The 20,992-nt window shown below is 39.2% G+C and overlaps 1 protein-coding gene across 10 annotated transcripts in view; it reads left to right on the top strand.

Annotated features, from left to right (window-relative positions):
• ARHGAP6 (Rho GTPase activating protein 6) overlaps positions 1 to 20,992 on the top strand; it is a 485,604-nt gene that overhangs the window by 409,199 nt on the left and 55,413 nt on the right. The window lies entirely within an intron of this gene.

Below are 20,992 nucleotides of genomic sequence, written 5' to 3'. Positions count from 1 at the left end.
CTATGCTTATGCATTTACGTATCATCTATGGCTGCTTTTGAGCAACGATGGCAGAGTCGAATAGTCGTGACAGTCCATATGCCTCAGGGAGTCTCAAACATTTCCTATCTGGCCCTTTACAGGAAAAAATGGCTCACCTCTGGTCTAAGGTAAAATAAAAGGAAGTGACTGACTTATGCCCAATCTGTAAAGCAGCTTAGTGTAGCCTTTATCTCACTATAATGTAAACTAAGTATTTAAAGCGGAATGGTTTCATAAGAGAGAAATGCATATTCAAGTTTTCTTTAGTGCTCTTTTTTTCTTCACTTAATTTCTGATATCACAATTGAGAAAGGCTTCGTTTATGTATTTTAAAAACAGTCTCATGGAATGAGGAATAGCTGGTGGTTTAAGAAAATGTGGGCAATAGTCTAATAAAAGAGTACTCTGATGCCTCAAAATTGCTGTTATATGGCTTCCATATAAAGTGGTCTCTCACCATTGTCCCTCAGGCTGTGTAAAACCCAAGTAAACAACTCAATGAAATCAAGAAAATGATATTCTTGGTTGGCTAACACTGCAGCTGTCTTTGGTTTGTGATTCGAATGTTGATTTAAAAAATAAGGGCAACCTGATGGGCAAGGAAATTGATCTTGGGTGTTTATGCAACAACCCTAGACAGAAACTATAGCTGTCCAATTTCTATGTTATCCCTGCTGGCATTGTCCATTTGAAGAGGTGAAGCGTGAGAACTGTTTATCAAAGCTTTCTGTGTAAGTAAAAATGAAGTTGAAACCTGGGGTAAAATCCACAAACTTCAGTGTAGGTAGAAATGCTGATAGGAAACAAACATCACCAAATAGGGTGATCAAAGAATAATGTTAGACCACTGGGCTCAGAGGCTCTCAACAAATGTCTCTAGTGTGTGAGCTGTAGAGGTAGTTGTATCTTTTATTTTACATCTCAGCCCAGCAAACACATGAACCAAATGGTGTTTATTGTTATCTGAGATACACTTTGATATTCTCTATAATGTTCTCTCCTATTGTCTTCTATTTGATTCTATATCATTTTCTAAAATACGCTTGTCATGACACGCTAAATTTTCATGATTCATTAATAAGTTATGACCCACAGTTTGAATAACGCAATCTTAAAAGGCAGATGGAATGGAAAAGAGGCGATCAAGAAGAAAAGAACAAAAATGGCAGCATGGAAACCTTTCACTTGTTCACTGCTGTGGCTCTTAGGGCCTTGGTAAGGTGGATGGGGCATTGTTTCCCTAGGGCCACAGAAAGGAACCTAGGCTAGACCCTTGGCCTAAGCATCTAGTACCTTCTCTATCTAGAGCCCAACATTGGCGTGCCATCCAGGGGCTTCCCATGCTGCTTCACTGCTCTCATGTCAAAAGTAGTCCACATCCTCAAGGAGTTCTTAGTCCATCGATAGAGAAAGCACAGACACATCAGTTGTATTAAAACAGAGCAGTGGATATCGTCCTGTCCAAGTTACCTTTGGTGACCCTGACAGATAGAAGCTGCCTCATCTACCTATTCCAATAAAACCCAGGAATGACAGAGAGGTTTCCCTGCAGGTTTTTGTTGAAATTTTCTTCTTGGGTGCTCTCCTCTGTACCCCAGGGCTTTTACCATGTCAAGTTCTCAAGTGTGTGCTGCTGTATGATTCTGTTCTGTGCCAAGCAGGCAAGCCAGTACAATAGTCTGTGGTTATTTAAGCCATATGTTTTGTGCCTTCATATTCACGAATGGCTTCCTTTATGTTCTTAGACAATATAGTTTTCTATCTGAGGTCTTGTCCCTACTGGTCACATTTACACATATTAATGTATCTTTGTTGGAGTAGCAGCTATTATTGCACAAGGCTTTGGCATCTTGAACAAAACTTTTGTCATTGCAGTTTCTGAAATATTCTGGCACCTTTCAAAGATTTCAAGACTACACTATTCTCTCCGTTGGGATCATGGCCCAAAAGTAAACTTGATAATTACAAAGAATGTCCCATCCTTGAAATATGAATAGGAGCTTCCAGTTTTGCTTTTTTCTTTGTTTCCCCATGGGCAAAAACAAAGGCAAATAGTAATAATTGAAATTAAATACCAAGTGTTTTTTAAACTAATCAAGCTTTCTAGATAATTTGAAATTGAGCCCTCAAGATTATTTAAAAATTCAATCAGTAGGTGTTTATAAAGTTTTTTATAAGTGGAAAGCTCTGGAAAAGTAGTTTAAGGTGGTCTTCACTTAAGATAGGAGAGGGCAAACTACAGCCCAAAGGCCAAATCCAGCCCACTGCCTCTTTTTGTAAATAAAGTTTTATTAGAACACAGCCATATGTATTTGTCTCTGTATTGTCTAAGGCTACTTTAGTGCTACAACAGCAGGGTGGAGTAGTTTTGACAGAGACCATATGGCCCACAAAGCCAAAAATATTTGCTATCTGGACCTTTACAGAAAAAGCTTGCTGACCTCTGATTTAGGAGATTAATATTAATTTGATATAGTAATTTAGTTATTATCCATGTGGTTGATCGACTGTACCATCCTATTCATTTCAATTTCTTCACTCTCTTAGTTTTACTCTTCCATAATTGAGTATTTTTTAATTATCAGACTTTCATAACTCTCAGATGTTTTAGTGTTTATATTATATGTAATCACATTTTTTTTTCAAAGTGAGCAATAAATTCCCTTGGTGAAGCTAAACAAGAAAGAAATGTCAATATTTTAATGCGTTGCCTAAACAACTGATGCCACCATGCAGATTATAGGAATGTCAGTTATGCATCAGATGGGTGACTTTGATAATAAGTCAGTCTCCAATATGGGTTGATTATTAGCTTTATTATTACTATCTGATTTGATAACTGAGAATTTAACTGTCTTTCTCTTTAAGGACTTTACTTATTTACAGATTTACAGTTCTTCGTAATCTGATCTTCCTGCTCTTACCCTCCTTCCTTATCTTAGATGCCACCCAACACACACAAATTCAGATCTTCTAGGGATGTCTTTCTTAGGGCTATCTAGCATTATATGACAAGACTGGTGCAAATATAAGTAGGAAAATCACATCCCACAACGGAGTTTTGGATTATCCATCGTTAAGATGCTTTGGCTGCAAATTATGGAAACCAAACCAAAAGTGACTTATATAACAAAGACATTGATTATATTACTTTACTAGGAGCTCACAGATAGGCTAGTTCCAGGACTCATAAATTCAGTGGCCTTCCACCTTTTTTCTCTGCCATAATCATGGGTCACTTTGTCCTTTGGCTGGCTTCCCTCATTGTCACAAAATGACTGCAGCAGCCACCAGCATCACTGCTTCTATGGCAGCATGAAGAGGCAGAGAAGAGCAGTGACTCTTCAGCAAGTATCTTTTTAATAGTAGAGAAGGATTTTCACTGCTGCCTCCTAGCAGACTTCCCTCCCTTCTGGATCCCTAGAATCGCAACACCTGCCAGTGCCCAAATCAATACAGCAAGCAGAAAGAAATCACCAGAACTAGCTTGACTTAAGTTTCCTTTCCTGAGCCTGGGGTGAGCACTCATCCCAGGGTGCATGACCACGTGGAGGGTGAGCACCTAACAAAATAGGGAAAGAAAAAGTTGGGGGTGGGGTGGGGGGGTGTAGTAGAATAAAGATGGATTTAGATTAGTAACCATTGGTGTACATAATAGCAATGTCAGCTTCTGCCATTGCAAACAAGCAACAGGGAGGAAACTATTTGTTTATTGATTTGCATTAGTGTCTGACAGAGTGCTTTGCTTTTGTTGCTCAGGAAATTGTTAAGAAATTGAATGGAAAGGATTAAAAATTCAATCATAGCACATTTTTTTCTATGGTATTTCTATATCATAAAGAATTGTTTCCAATGGCTCAAAGAATAATCAAACGCAAGAATGGGGAAGGATGGGGAGCCTAACACTTTTCCTCTAATTGCACCATCTGTCCAGTTACTGAATCTATGAGAGCTGTTTTCATGGCAGCAACCAGCAGAAATTTTGAGGAGTTTCCAAGGCTTAAAGTCTATGACTTAAAGATAATTGATTCCCCTCTTACTTATTCATTATAAAACGATATCTGTCAAAAAGAAGGTAGGTAGCATTAGCCCCTTAGACAGGTCGAAAATCACACCATGTGTCAATACCCTTGTCTGACTCTACCTTTTCAACTAGACCTGCAGGCTTTGGCTTTAAAATGAGTAATGATGAAACTCCTCTAAATTGCAATTAATTTCCCTGAGTTAACAATCCAGGGTATTTCTTTGTGATGAGTGCTTTCTGTCTTTTTGTTCTCCCACCTGCTTTCTTTCCTTTACGCTCCAGGAAATAAATATAACTTAAGGAAGTGATTTGCCAAAAGCCATTTTTCTTGCTCTGATATTTGGAAACTTCTGTCTCTGCAAATACAAGACCTCCATAGACTAAGTTAAAAATACTGTTTTCAGCTTAGGGTATGTGCAATGAGAGATGCAAATTCAAGAGCCTGGAAGGACAGACTAGCTCCTAGTTTGGGAAAAGGTAACAGCAGTGCTTCTCCTTTGGAACACGAGCTTATAGCTCCCCCCCCCCCTTTTTTTTTTAACTCATAACACTTGAAAGTGGAAAAAATGACAGAAAGGAAAAGATCCTTCTAGGGCATAATTTGTTCACGACCAGTTATTACAATAAGCAGTGATCACAAAGAATGCCTGACTAAGGAAAAACCATAGTTGAGCTTTTAAACCCATGGCATCCAAGCCATGCAAACAACTTCCCTACCTCACGTTTGGAAAGAATAACGAAACATGCTCAACAAATCGAGTATCTCAATGATTTTCTGTAATAGAAACACACTTGCTTAGAGGTTCAAGAATCTACAAGGTCTTTTCTTTTCTTCTTGAGAAAATATTTCAGAACTAATTACCTTGCCAAATAATTTACAGAAAATGGGAAAGGTTTCTTAGTGTTTAATTTAGCTGGAAGCATGGTGACCTCCAAGAGCTGACTTTCTTACAACAGTGAGAGACTCACAGAATGTTCTTATTTTCTGACCACAGCTTTGATAATTTCACCACCACTTCAACATGTAAACTGTGGGGATTACTACATTTCTCAAGTAGTTTGGGGAGCCTCGGCTCTAAGGAGAGGCATCTGCATTGCTTAAGAATACCATAAATATTTCTTTGCCCAAGAAACATAGACACTTTGGAAACAGATTTTGAAAAATCTAATCCACAAGGTGCTAGCAGGATGAAGAAACAGTGTTTGATTCATTGGGATTTAAACCAAGAAGAATGACTCAATCACCCTGTTTCTACCTGCTTTCTATTTCAATCAAGGTTAATGGAAAAACTACTAAGGATGAGGTGATATATAAATGGAAATTTTGACCTATAGATTTGATTAAATAACCAACAGTCTATAGCATGGAAGATATATAGTGAGATTCAAAGTTGGCTGAGAGGCAGGACCAGTTTGGGCTTGAGTACATTGTTTTCCACTTTTTCCATGTAGATTGTTTTCTTCCAGGATTCTTAATTTTTCACTCTCTTAAGGCCTAGTTCCCACTAAAGAAACTATCAATCCACTCCTGAATTTGTGATTTTCTCATCTTTTTTCACCAGTAGAATGCTTGCTTGATAAAAGTTTGGATTGCTAGGAATAAAACATTAAGAGGCTTAGGATAGGAAAGGATTTCCTGCACTAAGCAGTCACCATGTGACTTATTCGGAGAAATCCCCAGCAAAATTCAGAAGTCCCTGAGAAGGGTAACTTCATCCTTTAACAGACTGAACTTGAACGTTAGCCTTCCCAAGCAGAGTCAAGGACAGCCTTCTTGCTTCTGACCTACCACCTAGTAACCGTCTCCACTGAAGCATTTCTTCATTTTGTTTTAATGAGGTTTCCATGTATCTGTCTTTAGCGCTAAACTCTGAGTTTCTCAAAAGCAGAGACAATGCTTGTTCATCTGGGTTCATAACTAACACCTAGCTCTGTCTCATCCTTAATGTTGGATGGAGGGATAGATGGAGCAATGGATGGCTCGACCTATGGAGGGTGAGCCCACTTTCTAGGGGGAAGATGCACTTTAAATGGAGAACTATTGTAGTATAAATCATATTCCTAAGCCAAGGAATTCATCATGGTCTGTGGCACATCATCCCTTAATAGAGATTACTTGTTTTAGAGTAGAGGAGAGAGCCCTGCTTTGGCTCCTGTCCTAAATCTCTGGGGTTAATCCCAGTTTAACTCTTAGGCCAGAGTAATGCACTGGTTCTATTGGTTCCCCTATCCTGGGATTGTTGCCACGTTTCCTGCCAAGAAGCAGATGTAGCCACTTTCCTGGCAACTACTACTCCTTCCTGTCAGGGCTGCTCTCCTTTCCTTGTCTTGGGACGCACTTTGAATAGGGAGCAGGCAACTCAGAGTAGCAGGGGCAATTTTGAATTCATTCCACTGAGCATGGGTATGGCATTAACTGGCTCCAATGTCCAGCCCGACTTTTCCTGGGATATGATTTTGACTGGGGTTTTGGTTGCCCAGCTCTCATCAGTCCCTATGTGTTTTCCAGTGTTGATTTATTTGGCCAAATTAACTTACATTGATGAGATTAATTATTAGAAAACACTAGACTTGAGGGAGTGTGGGCCCAATGAATGGCCCTCAAGTGCCAGGAGCCATAAATAATATTATTATTTCTTTGACAAATCTGCTCCAAACTGGAAATAAAATATCTGGTTTAGTCTTCTGCTTGCTTTATTTTGGGGAGGTCTGTGGCTTGAGAGCCATCAAAAGGGGAATGTAGCTGAGACTAAAGAATGAATTTTAGTTTTGGTAAACAATTAAATAATTTTAGTAAACATTTTAATAAGACATCCACAGATTGTGGGGCTCACCTAATGTACTTTCATATATATAATTTAAAAACTATATTTCGGTTTATTAGGATAAGCATCAGAACCTGAAAAATAAACAGATTTCTGTGCTAAGCAGTGCTCTTGGATTCCAATGATGGGTACAAAGTCTGGATAACTTAAGCAGAAAAGTGATTTAGAGAACCCAAGAAATAGGAGGTATCTGAAGATAATCTAATCAGCCACATATGAAAACATCACCAGAGCCATAAAAACAAATCTGGTCAAGCCTCTCAACTGTCCACTCCCTTTCCAGAAAACATGCTACACAGAATGGCAGATATAATGGATGCTTTATATTGGCTTAGACACATGTTTTCTTTCAGATCAGAGAGATGTGAATAGGAAGATTATTCCAATAGTTTCAGCCAGGTCAGAAACTCTGGCATGTGAGTCACCTTCTTGCCATGAATTTCAGCTCCCAAGTCCGTGTTTCAGAAGTACTTCAGTGAGCAGTGCAAGCCTCCGCTTTCTCACATGCGTGACAAATGAGTCTTCAACCTTTGTTTGAATACATCCAGTGCCTGGGAGAAAGGGCTTTTTAAAAAATGAATTTTGTATTTTGGAATCATTTTAGATTTACAGAAAAGTTATCAAGATAATACAGAGTTCCCATACGCCCCTCACCCAGTTTCCCCTAATGATAACATCTTTTATAACCTTGGTACACTTATCACAACTAAGAAACCAACATTGGTATGTTACTCTCAACCAAGCTACAGACTTTGTTTAGATTTCACCAGTTTCCCCACTAACATCCTTTTGCTGTTCCAGGGTCCCATGCAGGATACTACATGCATTTAGCTGAGCATCTTTTTTTAAAAAATAACAAACGTTTCTTATCTCACACAGTTTCTGGGAATATCTTATCCTGGTTGTTCTGGTTCAGGTTCTGGTTCATGAGGTTGCCATCAACCTGAGCCGGGGCTGCAGTCATCTGAAAACATGACTGGGCCGGAGGATCAGCGTCCAATCTTACTCACAGGGCTGCTGGCTGGAGACTCCAGTTCCTCACCACATAGCCCTTTGCAAAGGGCTTCTCATGCCATGGCTTCCACCAGAGTGAGAGATGCAAGACAGAGAGCATCCAAGATAGAAGCCACAGTGAACAGTGCTTTTTTTGTGAGGCAGCTTATTCCGTTGCTGAAGAGTTCCATTTGTTGACAAAACTGTCTTCCTACAAATTCCTCCTGAATCCTTGTTCTGGCCAATGGAGGGCTGACCAGTAGGTCTCTTCATCTGCCATGTTTAGTCCTCTTTAAAAAAACAAAAAGAAGAAGAAGAAATGGTGTCCCCTGAGTCTTCCCTGAATGCTAAAGACACTCCACTCACACAATTGTTCACCATCAGATGCCAGATGACTCGATCTGGTGTTCCCCCCCATCATCACCACCATCAAAGGAGAAAAAGAACTTCATGTAAAGAAATAGAAGGCTCTTAACTCAAGGAACTTGCTATATTCCCCTCCCTGTAATTAGGAATTTGGTATAAAGATAGCTATAGGCAGACTCACATTTCTTTATAAATTGAAGGGAATTGTTACTGTGTCCAAAATTCAACATTATATATAAAGGCTCAACAATTCATAAACATTTTTATATTGTCCTCTTTAAAACAAAAACTGAGATGGGGTATAAATTGAGTATTGTGACAAGTGGGAAAATGTGAACATTTTATAGTTCGGATGTCACATGGTTTGAGCCCAGAGCTGTTCTCTAGGTAGAGTTATGCACAGACCAGCAGTTCTCAACCAGAGTGATTTTGTCCCTGCCGGACATTTGGCAATGTCCAGAGGCATTATTGGTCGTCACAACGGGGAAGGGTGCTCTGGCATCTATTCAATTAAAGGCAGGGATGCTGCTAAAACCCCACCATGCACAGGACAGCCCTTCCCAACGAAGGGTCACTAGTGCCGAGGCTGAGGAACTGTGGCATAGGTTATATGCAGTTTCTAAAGGGCCACTTCCCATTCTGCCACCAAGTGTTTCTTTTATATCTTTTTTTCCTCACTTTGTTACTGAGCTCCCCTCACTGCCTATGAATTCCTTTGGTTTGCGTTCTCTGAGAGTCTGTTTTTCTGGTCCAAGTAAATAGCAAGGCAGCTGTGGTTGGGAAAAGCAGGACAGGTGGTGCCAAAAAGCATTCCTTCAAACTTTTCTCAGCAGGAATTTTTTTGAAGACTTGAAACAAGCGAGAACCTTCCTTTTAGGCTAGGATGGAGTTGCAGACTCGAAGGCTTGCCAGGTGTGCAGTGGCCCAGGGTTAGGTGTCTATGCTGGCCTGGGGTGAGTGTGAGGAATGTGGGAGCCAGTGCTACCAGCTCTCCCACCTTTCTCAAGAGGTTAGAAATCCAGATATGTATGTGAACTTCCCAAGATTTCGCATTAGAGCTCAAGTTTTTATAAATCACTGTGTGGCTTAGAGATGATCATACTAAGTGAAATAAGCCAGACAGAGAAAGACAAATATCATATGACATCACTTCTACGTGGAATCTAAAAGTTGATACAAATGAACTTATTTACAAAACAGAAATAGATCCACAGACATAGAAAACAAACTTATGGTTACCAAAGGGGAAATGGGGGTCAGGGGGAGAGGTAAATTAGGAGTTCGGGATTAGCATACACACACTACTATATATAAAATAATCAACAAGGTCCTACTGAATAGCACAAGGAACTATACTCAATATTTTGTAGTAACCTATAAGGGAAAAGAATCTGAAAAAGAATATATTTATACATATATACATACACACACACACATATATACGTATAACTGAATCACTTTGCTGTACACTTGAAACTAGCACAACATTGTAAATCAACTATACTTCAGTTAAATCAATCAATCAGTCAGTCACTGTGTGGGCTAAACACCACCTGAATAGTGGGGGACTGGATATGGTCATGTCACACCCACTGGACTAGCTCTGTGGCAGCATCAGAAGAGGGTTTTGTCCCCAGAGTTGCACTTAGTAAGTTCTCTTTGACTTCATTTCGTGTCTCAGCGCAGGCAATTTCTTCTCCTTTCCAGTAATGTGATCTTTGCGGAACTCTGCAAGTGAAGGGATTTAAAGGGGCTTAAATGTTGATGCCCTGTCCCATATCTAAGTGCACCTGTGAATTTCAGCTGTCTACACCCATTCTCTGTGACTGCTTCACTAAGGAACGAGGCTTAGCATATTCTTGTTCATCGCCCAGGCTTCTGGGAGGGAAGAGTCTAAATGACCCTTACGAATGAGCATCCACTGTTTTACAGACACCTCCAGAACCATCTCTCGTGATGCAGAGGCAAAGTGACCTTAAGCAAAGGATTTTCAGCTTCTCATCACAGGTGTCTGGGTTCTCCTCCTAGCTACCCACCTCAAGACAGAGCCAAACTTTTTGGAAAGAGCCGCAATTTGGGTTTGAATTCCAGCTCTACCACCTACCAGTCCTGTGATTTGGGGACAATTTGCCTTAGTTCTCTGATTTTAATTTTCTCAACTGTAAAATGAATAAATCAAAAGGCTACCTCAGTGGATTGTATGTTGATGTGTATTAGATAATATTATATATTGCAAAAATGACTCATGCAAATCCTGGTGAACATTTAGAGCTCAATATTGTTCGTTTTTCTTTCCTCTCTAACTCTGTATTACCTTGGGCATGTTGGTCCCTATATGTGGTCTTTAATGTCACTTCCCTCAAGTAGACACCACATTTTCCTCCCTACAGCACAGGTAGAGGTTAAGAGCACCAGCTGGATGTTGGCTAGTCCTGGGTGCAAGTTCTAAATTTACCACTTACCAACTTCTGCCCTTGGACAAGTTACTTAACCTCTCCTAACCTCACCTATAAAGTAGCAAAATATAATAGGGTGGGCTTTGTAGAGCTGCTGTGAGGATGCAATAAGGTCTTAGATACTAAGCTTCTAGTATTGATACATACTCAAAAAACACTAGCTCTTCATTGTTCCTGTATGCCTGTGTCACAGGGAAGTTGTGGTAGCTGGATGAGATCATGGGCATTCAGATATTTAGAAAAGTTAGACATGGGAGAACTTTCTTTTGCAGGACTTTCTTGCTGAGTTTTCAGCCCCATTCAGTTAATGCAATTTTTATGTTGGCGCCATTCTGTAAAAATGACAAAGTCTTTTGTTATTTTTATTGAGGAATAACATATATATAGTAATGTACATAAATATGAATGTCCACACGTACAACTCAATGGGTTTTTAATATGCATGGACCATGTACCCGACAACCAGATCAAGATAGGGGCATTCCCAGTATTCCAGGAGGCTTCTTCTTGCCCCCTTGCAGGCAAGAGCCATGCCCCAAAAGTAACCCTTACTCTTCCATCTATCACCAAAAACAAGTCTTTCTTTGGACAATATATTTTATCATTATTATCTCTAGAATCAACTTAATATGGAACATACTGTTTAATGTATTACCTGTATTCTCTGAATCTGATCTGATCTGATTAAAATTAGGAGTTGTGTACTTCAGTGGTCCTGGGTTCTCTTTGGAACCAACCCAAAACCTCCATTTGACTTCTGGCCATGGACAGTGCTGACAGTTTCTCATGGCGTGCCTTGCCCCGTGCTCTTTACTTGGAGGGAGACAAAAGCCTAGGAGACATGGTGCTACCCTCAGAGAGCTTCTCGTCTAGCTAGAGAAACCAACAAGCGTTAAACTGGAACACTAGCTGACAGCGAGTGAGGCCGTGAAAAGCCTTGTCCTAGAGAAGCAAGCTCATGTTTTCTTGTTGTCAGCCCTCCTGGAGACCCTGTTTGGTACTGGCCTCCCCCAAGATGGCCAGATTAACCACACTCCATAACGATGATTCCTTTGCTTTGTGGTCACTCGGATGCGGAAGGCTTGCTGTCTTGCCGTCTGCTATTGTGTCGTGTATGTCTGTGGGCTTTCCCATCTAGGATGTGGTCTCCCGCAGGCACGTGGAGGGCAATCCTCAAGGGCTTGTTCCAAGATGCCTTTAATCAGGACGTGCGACCCCAGTTTTCTCTACAGGTCTCTGTAGTCCGCAAGACAGTGCCCACTCTGAGAGCAGTTAGCAAGCATACACTCATCACTATTTGCATTATAAAAACATTGCTGTGCGGTGTGGATAGTTAGGAAGCTTGAATTTCTTTAAAAGATGGAATGGCCCTTAACTCACTTACTGGCATCCGAGGAACTGGTTGAACATAAACTATTCTGTATGGTTGCAAGCACGTAATACGGCAGTCTCTTGAGCAGGTTCTCTATGCTCTATGGAAACAAAAGACATTCTTCAAAAACTGGAGACTCAGTCAACAAACCACTGATCGATCACAGGGGAGAAGAGGAGTGAGCAGTTTTATTGCACAGCTCTGGTCATTTTTCCTGAGGATTTTATTTTATTTATTTTCTTTTTTTTTTTCTGAGGATTTTAAATGAGAAAATGGCTAAAGCAATGCCTCCTTACACATTATTGCACCATCATCCATCATTTTGTCTAGTTGCCTATTAATAACTTTCACCTCTGTCTAATTAAGTGAAAAGTATAATATTTGTTGTAAATAGCTAAGCATTTTTTATGATAGACCAATATTCACAAAGATCATATTTTTCCTATAAGGAGGCTTCAAGATATTGTTTAGAGTTTTGGAGTTTGAAATACATAGTATCCTTGTGGAACTATGGAAACTCTCATACTGGTGGGAATATAAATTAGGAAAACTACTTGGAAAACAGTTCATTGTTACCTCCTAAAAGCCTAGGATTACGTACACACTGGCCTGGATGTGCAGCTTCTACATATATATCCTAGAACAGTGGTTCTCAGACTTCAGTGTGAACCAGAATCCCCTGGAGGGCTCAGTGGGCCCCAACCCCAGAGTTCCTGATTCAGTATGTCTGGGGTGGGACCACAGAATCCCCACCTCCAACAAGTTCCCAAGTAGTACTGATGCTACTAGTGCTGGAACCACACTTTAAGAATCGCTGTCTCACAGGGATTTTTGTACGTAGGAAGACATGAGCAAAAACACTGTTCCTAATAGTCCCAAGCTAGAAACAACTCAAATTTCCATCAGCAGTTCAGTGGGAAAATTAACTGTGGTACATTCATTCAAGAAAACACTGAATAGCAATCACCTACAGCTACCTGCCTCAACAGGGTGTATTTTAGGAAGTGTTAATGAATGAAATAAATGAGGCAAGAAAGAATACCTACAGTATGATTCCATCTCTATGAATTTGAAAGTGATAAAAACAGAATTATATTCTTTATAAGTGCACATATAGATGGTAAAACTATAAAGGAAAGCAGATAATTGATACTGCAAAAGTCAGTCCAGAGATTACCAGGGGTGACAGGAAGGGAGGCATACAGAGGGCTCCTCGGGTACTAGCTGTAGTCTACATCTGAACTTGGCTGTTGGTTATGTGAGAGTTGACTTCCTCATTAATACTTACACTGTACATTTATATTTATACACATCTACATATATCATATGTCCTCTAGTTAAAAAAAAAAGTTTTAAAAAATTGTTCTACTGTATCTTAAAAGAAAATGTCTCCTAGCTTATATGTATTCTGGTTCTTTGACAACTTGTTTGAAATTTAGGACCTGTCCACTGGTTATGAAAAATAAATCCCTTAACCTTTTATTTTTCTTTCCAGTTTTTATTTTTTAATTAAAAAAATTTTTTTAACATCTTTATTGGAGTATAATTGCTTTATAATGGTGTGTTAGTTTCTGCTGTATAGCAAAGTGAATCAGCTCTACATATACATATATCCCCATATCTCCTCCCTCTTGCGTCTCCCTCCCACCCTCCCTATCCCACCGTTCTAGGTGGTCACAAAGCACCGAGCTGATCTCCCTGTGCTATGCGGCTGCTTCCCACTAGCTATCTATTTTACATTTGGTAGTATATATAAGTACATGCCACTCTCTCACTTTGTCCCAGCTTACCCTTCCCCTTCCCTGTGTCCTCAAGTCCATTATCTACATCTGCATCTTTATTCCTGTCCTGCCCCTGGGTTCTTCATGACCTTTTTTTTTTTTTTAGATTCCATATATATGTGTTAGCATACGGTATTTGTTTTTCTCTTTCTGACTTACTTCACCCTGTATGACAGACTCTAGGTCCATCCACCTCACTACAAATAACTCAGTTTCGTTTCTTTTTATGGCTGAGAAATATTCCATTGTATATATGTGCCACATCTTCTTTATCCCTTCATCTGTCGATGGACACTTAAGTTGCTTCCATGTCCTGGCTATTGTAAATAGTGCTGCAGTGAACACTGGGGTGCATGTGTCTTTTTGATTCCGGTTTTCTCAGGGTATATATTCTCAGTAGTGGGAATGCTGAGTCATATGGTAATTCTATTTTTAGTTTTCTAAGGAACCTCCATAGTGGCTGTATCAATTTACATTCCCACCAACAGTACAAGAGGGTTTCCTTTTCTCCACACCCTCTCCAGCATTTATTGTTTGTAGATTTTTTGATGGTGGCCATTCTGACTGGTGTGAAGTGATGCCTCATTGTAGTTTTGATTTGCATTTCTCTAATGATGAGTGATGTTGAGCATCATTTCATGTGTTTGTGGGCAATCTGTGTATCTTCTTTGGAGAAATGTCTATTTAGGTCTGCCCATTTTGGGATTGGGTTGTTTGGTTTTTTGATATTGAGCTGCATGAGCTGCTTGTAAATTTTGGAGATTAATCCTTTGTCAGGTGCTTCATTTGCAAATATTTTCTCCTATTCTGAGAGTTGTCTTTTCATCTTGTTTATGGTTTCCTTTGCTGTGCAAACGCTTTTAAGTTTCATTAGGTCCCATTTGTCTATTTTTGTTTTTATTTCCATTTCTCTAGGAGGTGGGTCAAAAAGGATCTTGCTGTGATTTATGTCATAGTGTTCTGCCTATGTTTTTCTCTAAGAGTTTTATAGTTAACATTTAGATCTTTAATCCATTTTGAGTTTATTTTTGTGTATGGTGTTAGGGAGTGTTCTAATTTCATTCTTTTCATGAAGCTGTCCAGTTTTCCCAGCACCACTTATTGAAGAGGCTGTCTTTTCTCCGTTGTATATTCTTGCCTCCTTTGTCAAAGATAAGGTGACCATATGTGCGTGGGTTTCTCTCTGGGCTTTCTTTCCTGTTCCATTGATCTCTGTTTCTGTTTTTGTGCCACTACCATACTGCCTTGATTACTGTAGCTTTGTAGTATAGTCTGAAGTCAGGGAGGCTGATTCCTCCAGCTATGTTTTTCTTTCTCAAGATTGCTTTGGCTATTCGGGGTCTTTTGTGTTTCCACACAGAATGTGAAATTTTTTGTTCTAGTTCTGTGAAAAACGCCATTGGTAGTTTAACAGGGATTGCATTGAATCTGTAGATTGCTTTGGGTAGTATAGTCATTTTCACAATGTTGATTCTTCCAATCCAAGAACATGGTATATCTCTCCATCTGTTTGTATTAACTTTAATTTCTTTCATCAGTGTCTTATAGCTTTCTGCATACAGGTCTTTTGTCTCCTTAGGTAGTTTTCTTCCTAGGTATTTTATTCTTTTTGTTGCAGTGGTAAATGAGAGTGTTTCCTTAATTTCTCTTTCAGATTTTTCATCATTAGTGTATAGGAATGCAAGAGATTTCTGTGCATTAATTGTGTATCCTGCTACTTTACCAAATTCATTGATTAGCTTTAGTAGTTTTCTGGTAGCATCTTTAGGATTTTCTATGTATAGTACCATGTCATCTGCAAACAGTGACAGTTTTACTTCTTTTCCTATTTGGATTCCTTTTATTTCTTTTTCTTCTCTGATTGCTGTGGCTAAAACTTCCAAAACTATGTTGAATAACAGTGGTGAGAGCGGGCAACCTGTCTTGTTCCTGATCTTAGAGGAAATGGTTTCAATTTTTCACCATTGAGAATGATGTTGGGTTCGTCATATATGGCCTTTATTATGTTGAGGTAAGTTCCCTCTGTGCCTACTTTCTGGAGGGTTTTTATCATAAATGGGCATTGAATTTTGTCCAAAGCTTTTCCTGCATCTATTGAGATGATCATATGGTTTTTCTTCTTCAGTTTGTTAATATGGTGTATCATTGATTGATTTGCATATATTGAAGAATCCTTGCATTCCTGGGATAAACCCCACTTGATCATGGTGTATGATCCTTTTAATGTGCTGTTGGATTCTGTTTGCTAGTATTTTGTTTAGGATTTTTGCATCTATGTTCATCAGTGATATTGGCCTGTAGTTTTCTTTTCTTGTGACATCTTTGCCTGGTTTTGGTATCAGGGTGATGATGGCCTCGTAGAATGAGTTTGGGAGTGTTCCTCCCTCTGCTATATTTTGGAAGAGTTTGAGAAGGATAGGTGTTAGCTCTTCTCTAAATGTTTGATAGAATTTGCCTGTGAAGCCATCTGGTCCTGGGCTTTTGTTTGTTAGAAGATTTTTAATCGCAGTCTCAACTTCAGTGCTTGTGATTGGTCTGTTTATATTTTCTATTTCTTCCTGGTTCAGTCTCGGAAGGTTGTGCTTTTCGAAGAATTTGTCCATTTCTTCCAGGTTGTCCATCTTATTGTCGTAGAGTTGCTTGTAGTAATCCCTCATGATCCTTTGTATTTCTGCAGTGTCAGTTGTTACTTCTCCTTTTTCATTTCTAATTCTACTGATTTGAGTCTTCTCCCTTTTTTTCTTGATGAGTCTGACTAATGGTTTATCAATTTTGTTTATCTTCTCAAAGAACCAGCTTTTAGTTTTATTGATCTTTGCTATTGTTTCCTTCATTTCTTTTTCATTTATTTCTGATCTGATCTTTATGATTTCTTTCCTTCTGCTAACTTTGGGGTTTTTTTGTTCTTCTTTCTCTAATTGCTTTAGGTGTAAGGTTAGGTTGTTTATTTGAGATGTTTCTTGTTTCTTGAGGTAGGATTGTGTTGCTATAATCTTCCCTCTTAGAACTGCTTTTGCTGCATCCCATAGGTTTTGGGTCATCGTGTTTTCATTGTGATTTGTTTCTAGGTATTTTTTGATTTCCTCTTTGATTTCTTCAGTGATCTCTTGGTTATTTAGTAGTGTATTGTTTAGCTTCCATGTGTTTGTATTTTTAACAGATTTTTTCCTGTAATTGATATCTAGTCTCATAGCTTTGTGGTCGGAAAAGATACTTGATACGATTTCAATTTTCTTGAATTTACCAAGGCTTGATTTGTGACCCAAGATATGATCTATTCTGGAGAATGTTCCATGAGCACTTGAGAAGAAAGTGTATTCTGTTGTTTTGGGATGGAATGTCCAATAAATATCAGTTAAGTTCATCTTGTTTAATGTATCATTTAAAGCTTGTGTTTCCTTATTTATTTTCATTTTGGATGATCTGTCCATTGGTGAAAGTGGGGTGTTAAAGTCCCCTACTATGATTGTGATACTGTCAACTTTCCCTTTTATGGCTGTTAGCATTTGCCTTATGTATTGAGGTGCTCCTATGTTGGGTGCATAAATATTTACAATTGTTATATCTTCTTCTTGGATTGATCCCTTGATCACTATGTGGTGTCCTTCTTTGTCTCTTGTAATAGTCTTTATTTTAAAGTCTATTTTGTCTGTTATGAGAATTGCTACTCCAGCTTTCTTTTGATTTCCATTTGCATGGAATATCTTTTTCCATCCCCTCACTTTCAGTCTGTATGTGTTCCTAGGTCTGAAGTGGGTCTTGTATAGACAGCATATATACGGGTCTTGTTTTTGTATCCATTCAGCCAGTCTATGTCTTTTGGTTGGAGCATTTAATCCATTTGCATTTAAGGTAGTTATCGATATGTATGTTCCTTTTACCATTTTCTTAATTGTTTTGGGTTTGTTATTGTAGGTCTTTTCCTTCTCTTGTGTTTCCTGCCTAGAGAAGTTCCTTTAGCATCTGTTGTAAAGCTGGTTTGGTGGTGCTGAATTCTCTTAGCTTTTGCTTGTCTGTAAAGGTTTTAATTTCTCCATCGAATCTGAATGAGATCCTTGCTGTGTAGAGTAGTCTTGGTTGTTGGTTTTTCCCTTTCATCACTTTAAATATGTCCTGCCACTCCCTTCTGGCTTGCAGAGATTCTGCTGAAAGATCAGCTGTTAACATTATGGGGATTCCCTTGTATGTTATTTTTTGTTTTTCCCTTGCTGCTTTTAATATTTTTTCTTTGTATTTAGTTTCTGATAGTTTGATTAATATGTGTCTTGGCGTGTTTCTCCTTGGATTTATCCTGTGTGGGACTCTCTGCGCTTCCTGGACTTGATTGACTATTTCCTTTCCCATATTAGGGAAGTTTTCAACTATAATCTCTTCAAATATTTTCTCAGTCCCTTTCTTTTTCTCTTCTTCTTCTGGGACCCCTATAATTCGAATGTTGGTGTGTTTAATCTCGTCCCAGAGGTCTCTGTCCTCAATTCTTTTCATTCTTTTTTCTTTATTCTGCTCTGTGGTAGTTATTTCCACTGTTTTATCTTCCAGGTCTCTTATCCGTTCTTCTGCCTCAGTTATTCTGCTGTTGATTCCTTTTTTTTTTAAACATGTTTATTGGAGTATAATTGCTTTACAATGGTGTGTTAGTTTCTGCTTTATAACAAAGTGAATCAGTTATACATATGCATATGTTCCCATATCTCTTCCCTCTTGATTCCTCGTAGAGAATTTTAAATTTCATTTATTGTGTTGTTCATCATTGTTTGTTTGCTCTTTAGTTCTTTTAGGTCCTTGTTAAATGTTTCTTGTATTTTCTCCATTCTATTTCCAAGATTTTGGATCATCTTTACAATCATTACTCAGAATTCTTTTTCAGGTAGACTGCCTATTTCCTCTTCATTTGTTTGGTCTGCTGGGTTTTTACCTTGCTCCTTCATCTGCTGTGTGTTTCTCTGTCTTCTCATTTTGCTTAACTTACTGTGTTTGGGGTCTCCTTTTCACAGGCTGCAGGTTCGTAGTTCCCGTTGTTTTTGGTGTCTGCCCCCCAGTGGCTAAGGTTGGTTCAGTGGGTTGTGTAGCCTTCCTGGTGGAGGGGACTGGTGCCTGTTTTATGGTTTCTGGTGGGCAGGACCGTGTCCAGTGGTGTGTTTTGAGGTGTCTGTGACCTTATTATGATTTTAGGCAGCCTCTCTGCTAATGGGTGCGGTTGTGTTCCTGTCTTACTAGTTGTTTGGCATAGGGTGTCCAGCACTGGAGCTTACTGGTTGTTGAGTGGAGCTGGGTCTTAGCGTTGAGATGGGGATCTCTGGGAGAGCTTTCACCGTTTGATATTATGTGGAGCCGGGAGGTCTCTGGTGGCTGAGACCTGTCCTGAGCTCGGCTCTCCCACCTCAGAGGCTCAGGCCTGACACCCGGCTGGAGCCCCAAGACCCTGTCAACCACACGGCCAGGTACGTGGGGAGTTTCTTGCCTTTTGGGAAGTCTGAGGTCTTCTGCCAGCGTTCAGTCGGTGTTCTGTAGGAGTTGTTCCACATGTAGATGTATTTCTGATGTATTTGTGGGGAGGAAGCTGATCTCCACTTCTTACTCCTCCACCATCTTGATGGTCTCCCCCCCCCATTTAAGCTTTAATATATGGTTTAGTTATTCTTCTGGGTCAACTAAATATTAAAATGAAGGAATGATAGAATTTTTTAAAGAAACATTCTCTTGTTATAGTCAAATATATTTGGTTATATGAACTAGTGATGAACAAAGTATTACAAAGTAAAAGACCTGTCAGTCCTATCTGAAGAACAGATTAGAATTTTGTGCAGTTAGTATGTTTAATGTCTGTCTGTATGTAACAAGCCATGTAAGGCCCTATGGTGAGATCATCGTTTAGACACTGAAGATAAGAACATACACATGATGAAAGAGACTGACGGCTCTTTGCCACATCACAACTGATTTACATAATTTTCATCTATAAAAATCTCATGACTGCAAGAGTGAAGACTCTTACGAACTATTTCCATTTCATGGGAGGAGAATCACTTTAAAAATACTTCTTTGCTTTTTGAAAGGAAGGAGGGATTCAGTGTGCCTGTTGATTATGTTGTGATGTCTTTTGCCTCCAAAAATTCAGAGAGGAGGCGTTGGGAACATCTGCAGCCCCATGAGGATCCCAGGAACGCTCATTTCTGTTGAAGAATGCTTAGTCTGTCTTTTCCTGGTATCAGAGTCTTGCCTTTAAGTTTTATCTGGCTGAATCTCTTTCTTTACTACACTTTTAAGTATATCTTATAAAAAAAGACAATTCTTAATCCCCCTTTTAAACATAAGTTTCCTTGCAGCATGGGCTGCATTTCTCCTGATTGGTAGCAGTGTGGATTCCCGATTTGCACTTCCCACACATTAAGTTGACAGCTGCATTATTCCAAAACGCATTCTTGCAATGATGACTGCCAATGTTTTATGATGATATCCTAGGAATTCATTTGCAGCTGGCTACTGATATGAGAGGTATCTATATTATTTGGTGAGTTAACCAGTTAAGTACATTTGTTGCAAGTGCAAGATGCTAAGAGGATAAATGCCTTACTTATTCTAGTAAAAAATTAGAAACAAACCAAATGTCCATCGGTGGGGGGGATGGTTAATTTAATTATGGTATAGGCATACTATGGAATACTATGAAACCCCACAAAAGAAAGTAGACCTGAATTTATGGAATGTGTCAGGCTCCCCATTAAACACTTTATATGCATTGTTTTATTTAATTCTCACAACAACTCCGCGAAATTCCCATTTTACAGATGAGGACCCTGAGACTTGTCCAAAGTCACATAATGAGTAAATGGTGCAGCAATAATTAGGTTTGAGTTCTCTGGACCCCGAATTCATTTCCTTATCCAGTTACACTCTGCTAGCTCATGAATGTCAAAGCCGTATGTATTGTTGGCTCCCCTCTCATGGAGATTTTATTTGAGATAACATTGGTTTACGTGAACATGAAGAATAGGAAGAGACTCATGTAATAGAAAAAGCAAACATATCTGAGTGTCAAAACTAAATGACTTCTGAAGGAGGTAAGTTTCCTGTACTTCCCATGATTGAAACACAATTTAAGAGCATACACCAAGATTCTGGTTATGTGTGCAATCCAAGTCAAGGATTTTCAT

This window comes from Balaenoptera ricei, chromosome X (genome assembly GCF_028023285.1).
Source record: "Balaenoptera ricei isolate mBalRic1 chromosome X, mBalRic1.hap2, whole genome shotgun sequence".
Lineage (NCBI taxonomy): Eukaryota > Metazoa > Chordata > Mammalia > Artiodactyla > Balaenopteridae > Balaenoptera > Balaenoptera ricei.
Note: the sequence above shows the minus strand (reverse complement) of the source record. Positions and strands in the feature narration are given on the sequence as shown.